This window comes from Sitophilus oryzae, unplaced genomic scaffold (assembly GCF_002938485.1).
Source record: "Sitophilus oryzae breed Bouriz unplaced genomic scaffold, Soryzae_2.0 scaffold_1974_pilon_pilon, whole genome shotgun sequence".
Classification (NCBI taxonomy): domain Eukaryota; kingdom Metazoa; phylum Arthropoda; class Insecta; order Coleoptera; family Curculionidae; genus Sitophilus; species Sitophilus oryzae.
The window spans coordinates 3,290,491-3,298,326 of NW_022146695.1; the positions used below are offsets into that span (position 1 = coordinate 3,290,491).

Sequence of the window (7,836 nt, forward strand, 5' to 3'; positions counted from 1 at the left end):
TGATTTAATTAATTACGATATGTTCAGTTTCATTTAACGATGCCATTCTGCCGAAACTGTGATACTTAATAATATTTGACATTAGTTCTCAAGTTAGCATTTATAGATGTATAAAATGAGATTATACCAAGTCTGGAAATTACAAAATTTTCGTTTAACATTTCAATTCTTCAATTTATGTAATTGTGTATTATGATTATTGCTTAAAATTGAAGGAATAATTAAAATATGCAATAATATACAGGGGGTTTCATTTTAAAAAAGAAAGTTTGATGTGACACAACTTTATGACCGACCCTGTATACTTAAATTTACTATTAGCTAATAGGAATTTGAAAACCCATTACAACAGTATCACAGTTTCGGCAGAATGGCATCATTAAATCAAACCATATATACATCGAAACTCATTAAATCGAATTGTTTAGGTTCAGCGAAGTAATACGATATTATTAATTCTTTGTCACAAACGACTCTGGAGTATGTACTTTGAGTTAAATTTTGTTTCTAGCCCCCCCTCCCCCCTCCCCCTTTCACAATCCTGGATCCGCCCCTGTTAATAATAATACTACAGGTTTAAAAATCTAGTCTATTTAATGTAGTATGCCTTCTTATAGTGTTAATGTACAAGGAGTTAAGTAAATCATATACGCTTTCCGGAGAAAAAGTATAACATAAAACACCGCTGCTGTTTTTATCATAAAATAATCATTCTCAGAGGACTTAACAGTAAGTATATAGCTAACTGTATAGGGAATAACACCAGCTGTATCCATAAAAGCATAAAATAACTCAGTATCACAAATATCGGAGATAGAAAACCAAAAATATAGAGAATTCCCTGTGCTAGAACATAAATTATTTGAGATATTACACTTGCGAAAGGCTGACTTACAGCTACCAAAGTACCTAAAAGAGAAAAATGTTGGTCATTTATAACTATAAAAGATTTATAATTGTATACCGTACTTTGAATCATTTGAATATAGTATTATTAAAATATATTTGTAATTTTGCGCGTTTTGGCTTATCTTTCAAATTTGAAGTTTTTTAATATTTATGCAACTAAATAAACAATACTAAACAATATGCTAAAATGCCCTCTATAGTTAAATAGCTAAGTGTCAATATTACAGTATTCTATATTAAAATTTAAAACGTAACCTAATCATACAAGTTTTATTTTGTGATATAATTTTTCTCTTAAAAAAATAATTACATATGACACAAATTTAGAATGTAGTTTTCCTGCCAATATTTTAGAAATTTGATTAAAAATAAATTAGAATCAAAATGGCCGTGCCTGACAAACACTGACGCAATCGCGATGACAAGATGAAAGTATTTTTTTGTGTTTTGTAAAGAAGTTTTTGTCAATTTAAAAACAAGGTTTGTTCCTAATTTTGATTATTATGTGATACGTTTAATTTAAGATGCATGTCATGCAATTGTTAATTAGGATAATTATATCAATTCCAAAACTGTATATAAAAACAGCTGATATGGTGTCAATTTTTTGTTTACATTGATAAAGCCTAATGAAATCTATATATTTTTTAAATTTAATTTGATTCCAGCAATATCATGTAATTTTCTGTTTGATTTACCTACGCGAGGGCTGCTTTGTGCCCCTTTTTGCCTGGAAAATGTTTTCTAGGTCAAATCAATTTATTGTCATGTTAATATGGCTGTGTAATTTCGCTGGAACAAAGAATATTTATGAATTTTTAGGCGATATCTCCTATTGAGTATGTGCAATAATATATTTTAATCAAGTTATGGACGGTATCCATTGCTCCCAATTTGTGTTCTATAATGACTTTGATTCAGCTAATCTGTCAAAAGTTGAACTCGTTCCACAAAATGAATCTGGTAAGGATGAATCTGAGAGATACTCTAAATGACTCATTTATTTTATTATTTAAGCCGTTTGTAAACAAAGCTCAAACAATAAGTTACTGACAATAGAATTAGTAGATGCAGAATTTAATATATGGACCAAACCCTCGATTGTTACGGGACTGAATTCGAAAATGGGAACAGAACATGGTTTTATTTTTCTATTAAAGGTATGATGTGTGTTTAGGCTTTCTTTATATTATATATGGACTTTTTAGCTCCTAGACCTGGTCTATTGGTTCGACTTAACTTAGTAGACTTAAATAGACAGGGAAAAAATGTATAGTCAAGGCATGGCCCCAGTATTCAGAGTGTTGCCAGGTAAACCTAAATGGGAAAGAATCCAAGATAAGCCTGTATATAATGTAAGTTGTATATTAAGCATCATTTTTAATTCATTCTTCAAATGTATATACATTTTTTAGTTAGTTGAAGATATTTTACGTTATCTTTTAAATTCCGTATCTCAGAGAATGCAGACAGTTGTACATACTTTGCTTTTTACATATCCATTCTCATATACTGATCTCCAAAAAATGCTTGTAAATATTGATAGTAAATATTTTACCATACAACCAACATGTGAGGACGATATTTATTATGTGCATGAAACGGTTTGTGAATCTTTAGAAGGTAGGAATATTGACTTAATAACCATAACCTCATATCATGGAATAACAATGGAAAGAGAGGAGAGATTGAAGAATTTGTTTATGGATAAAACTGTTCCAAGGCCCCATAAGTTTGTTGGTAAAAGGTTACATACTTACCGATCTTAAAATTTGAATAAAAAAAATTTCATATGTATTTTTTCAATAAAGGTTATATTCATGTCGGCAAGGGTACATCCTGGTGAAACTCCATCTTCCTTTGTCTTTAATGGTTTCTTGAATATGCTGTTAAATCGGGACGATCTTCAGGCTCAGTATTTGAGAAAATTGTATGTGTTCAAACTTATTCCCTTTCTTAACCCGGACGGGGTGGCTAGGGGACACTATAGAACTGATACGAAAAGGAGTGAACTTGAATAGGATCTATTTGAATCCTGATTTCGATGAGCATCCTTCGATTTATGCTGCTAGAGCTTTAATTAGGTAAGTTTTGGGTTTATTTCAAAGCTGTAAATTTATTTTTGATGTCTAAATCTTGAATAATGGGAAGGAGCAGAAGAACTTTTTATTTAAAATTCTGTTTATTAAGTTTATTGTTAAACAGTAAAGCTTGATTTTCATGCTCTGATTGGTCATAGCGTTTTCACTACACGACACTTTTCATCTGTAAATTTTTACTCCAGCACGTCAACGGAGAAAGATCGTACGATAACGGACGTTTTGACACTTTTTTGACAAATTTAATCTAACCTTAATAAAAGTATAAAAATACAAGAGCTAGCACCGTCGGGAATCGAGAATTTTAAGAAAGCTGGTCAAATATATCTTTTACTATACTTTCTTGTGCTCTCCTGACCAAAATGCGGGCGGCCGTCTGGCTTCCGGTAGACTACTGCGGTTCACTGCAGCGCATCACATCTGTACAGACTACCTATCCCATTTTTGTGTGTTTTATGGGATTTCTCGTTCATGAGTAGAGATAAAATGATGCGATTTTCACATTACTTTGCTACTCTTTTATGAAACTAAATATGCTACACATAGGCTTGTCCTAGCCTCCTTAGTTCCTGAAATACATGGCGAATTTGTGATGCGGAGTAGTGAACAGTTGAATACAGATACGATGCGCCGTAGTAAACGCAACGTCTACCGGCAGCCAGACGGTCCGCAGTCTGTTCAGGAGAGCATAGCAAAAGATATATTAAAAAACCAGCTTTCTTAAAATTCTCTCTCGAAAACGTTGCTAGCTCTTAGACTATAAGTAAAACAGCGAAATCGTTATGGAAATGAAAATATAAAATGACACCAATCACAAGCAAATCGTATGGCCGATGAACGGAGGCATGAAAATGCAATAAATTTAAAAACTGCGTAATTTTCTAACCAATCGAAGTCTTTAAATTCAACCAATAAAATTAACACCGTATCGTCGGACAACGGATGCATGAAAGTCAAGCTTAAAACACCAAACATCGAAGCTACGAAACAAAGCAGAATTGGACCTATGTTTATGAAAAATAAATCTTATTTTTACGTGAGGAATCTCCCCACCAGAGATGGCACATGTTTTTTGAAACACCCTATATAATTTGAAGTCTACTAATTCTGCATGTTGTTTGTCGAAATGGTTCCGTTCTCTTGTTGTATAGACTTTACATGGGTTATTTGATAAAATTATTAGTTAATACTGTGAATCAAACGCTTCTCTACGTCTGTACCGGATGTATTTTTCAGGTATTACCACTTCGGCGCGGAGAAAGAGGACAAGATCATCAAATGCGACAACTGCCAGAAGCAGCCGCCCATCGCCCCCGCCGGCGAAAAACGACAACGTGAACCGCCTCTCCACCATGTCGCTGAGCGAAGGCGAGGACCCCGGCGGAGCCGCGCCCAACCCTCCTCCGGCGAGCACCTGGTGCACCAAGTGTAGGCCAGCATCGTGCAGCTGGAAAAACGATGCCGGGCATCTCCACACTCGTACCCACTTTTTAATCTAGCGTCTCGTCATTCCGCAGGGCACAACTTCTGCAGGCAGTGCGGCTGCAAGCTGATCCCGTCGGAGAGCAAGGCCGAGATCAAGTTCGAGAACGTGGCGGGGGACGTGAATCGGAACGAGTCCGGACTGTTCCTGTACCTGGACATGCACGGGCACGCCTCCAAGAAGGGGATCTTTATGTACGGCAACCATTTCGACGATTTGGAAAGGAGGGTGGAGTGTATGCTGTTGCCGAAGCTGATGGGGCTCAACAATCACCACTTTCATTTTCAGGCGTGCAATTTTACGGAGAGGAACATGTATCTCAGGTAATTATAACTGTAGATTAGTAATATTGTTGCTTATATTTAAACGACACGATAACACACTTACTGTAACGATTTTTCAATATTACGTCATTGTTATTTGTCAAATATGCGTTTTAGGCTTTGAATAAAAAGATTAAGGAAGGAGTATAATGCTATCCACGTAGTTATATGGTGGGCGGAAAAAGGACTCTAAGGTGGGGATCCTTGACAGTTCTGTTTGACGATTCATTTGACACATTTGAATTGGATTTGAAATTTTGTGGATTTGTCAGTCTTTATTGAGCTTATTTGATGTTATTTATTATTTATTCTACTACTGATAGTTGTATAAATGTAGTAAATCTAGATGGAAAACTTAAACTAACAGTGACACTATTACGATTTATCGAAAAAGACTGTAAAATAGTTGGTTGTGTAGCGTGCGGTAGTTTACTACTTATCAAAGATTAGATGTCAAAGAATTTAGATACGTCAGTTTGACTTACCTGCTTCAGTAGCATACCTATCGGATGTTTGTATTAATAAATAATTATTATAACTTATCTATTTTTATTAGAATTATATATTTTTATAACAATTTTAATAAATACCACATTTATTCACAACGTAAAATAAAACAACAAATTATTGAGTCTACCCTACATCATAGTTTTACACTTTTTAAATAAAATTAGAACGGCACTGATAAACCGGAATTTAAGTCGGCCATATTTGAGTCCCATCGCGGTGGATCTAAGAATTTTGATATGCTCCTTCCTTAATTTAGGGGGTGTCTGATATCAGTTCATATTATTTAAAAAATTTTAAGTACATCCTGAAATTATTAATTGAACGAGTTCCGTTTTTATTACATTCATGTAGGTATGTTAGTCCTTTGTTCATTTTGATTGTCTTACAATTTATAATTTTAGGCGCATATACCAGTTTTTTCCAGGTAAATCCCTAGATCATATATACTTACGTGGATAAGTAAATCACTATGGAAACTGTCGCAAACGTATCAACGACTTCCATTTATCTTTTTTGTTGCACACGCGGTGCTTCTACTCTATCTATCCTTGAGGAGGACCTATCGTCCGCGCGCCAAATTTGAACATTAATTTAAAAAATTTAATTTGTAAAATGCTTATATTTGAACAATAAATTGAATGTTTACTATCACAAAAATTAAATTATATAAAAAATACATTTAGCCACTCCATACGAATATCAATATTCTTTGGAAATCTAACCAGAAAGTATGCACGTGACTTAATATAAATAAAAGAACAACTGAATACTTTACTTGCCTATGAAAAGATAATTCGGGGACCTTTATATTAGAACTTTCACACACTAAACACTTTCTAGTCATTTTTACAAGTATTTAGAAAGTCCAACGAAAAAAAAATAGAAATATAATTACTGCACTAACTTAAAATTAACTTCTCACTGAACATATTTGCATTCTTGGCTATATAAAAGCGGTCGATAAAAGAGTAATTAATACAATTTTTAAAATAAAAAACGCAAAAGACAAGCGTCGCGTCGTTACACAATAGATATAAGATTATGACAAGATTATGACAATATGATGACAATGAAAAGTTGGTTTCCATAACAATGTATAATTTGTACTTTCTAAGACGTAAAATTGTGATTATTTTGGTAATACGTGCAACTTTTAATGCGCCTGCGCAAAGTAAGGTCCTCGGAAAAGACAAACCAATTGAACGTTTCATAAGTGCAATAAAGAAAGTTTGAAAATGGCATGTCGTGATCTTGGAGACATATTTTTTAATGCTATAACTTATTAATTGATTTATTCACGTAAGTATATATGATCTAGGGGTAAATCGTACATTTTTAACAATAAACTTATGAAAAAACTTGAGATTCTTTACCATAAAATATACTTTGATACTCTAGAAGTTCAAAATGCCTGAAATAATGAATTATACTTGTACTTCTTAAATTTTATAAGAAATTTTCCCAGCGTCAGCAAAACTATATTATTTATATATGCAATCAAGATACAACATAGGACTACACACGTTTGCATTGTACTTACTTCATATATTGTTTGTTCAGCCATCGTCCAATGAGCACTTTATTACGGGGTAATATGCCACTTCTGATGTTAGAACTCCGATTATATTTTTAATAACTTCTCAGTTTATGGAATAATTGTCAACTTTATAAGACAGACAAGGAACGTAGGCCACCACAGTGTTTGTCTCTACCCAAGAGAAACTCAGGGACGCGCATTGAATCATCACTTGGATTTGTTTGGTTACAAAATATCATAGATAGGCATGAGTACGAATAAGGATTCGTACGCATGGCTCTAACAGCCTCGATGATCTTTTGCGTTATTTAGAATTGATAATAAAAAAACAGATATTGCGAATTTTTCGACGTACACTGTATATCAGCGGGGTTCATCCACAAATTGTTTTTGTTTCACAGGGATAAGCGTGACGGCATGAGCAGGGCAGGATCAGGCAGAGTGGCGGTCCTCTCCATTACGGGTATTATAAAGAGTTACACTCTGGAGTGCAATTACAATACCGGTAGGTTTGTAAACGTGCTGCCACCTACCGTCAAAGAATCGGCCAATAAAGTGCACACGTTACCGGTACCGCCAAAATATACACCGCAAATTTTCGAAGAGGTTAGTATGAATAAACTTATAAGGAGTTGAATGATTTAAAATCACAGCTTACTCAATACCCAGTTTTTTTACCAATTTTCATCCAAGTATTGACGTTACTTACAGAAATTATTTGGAAAAAATCGAAATAAAAATGAAACCTCTACACCCTGTATCTCTGAAACTAAGCATTTTAGGACATACATTTATAAGACCTTTTTTTCTTATTTTTATCTGCAGAATATGCTGCCAAAGTTTCCGGAATACAGTTCGGACCACCCTGTATATCTTATAGGGCTTATTGTTTTGTGGAAATTTTTTCTAGCATCTTCAGAGATTTTTGTCTATGACTTATATACATAAGTAGAGGGCAGAAAGTATGAAGATGCA

General features: G+C 33.9%; 1 pseudogene; it reads left to right on the forward strand.

Annotated features, from left to right (window-relative positions):
- Positions 1-1,209: 1,209 nt before the first annotated feature.
- LOC115883675 lies at positions 1,210-7,556 on the forward strand (annotated as a pseudogene).
- Positions 7,557-7,836: the final 280 nt, after the last annotated feature.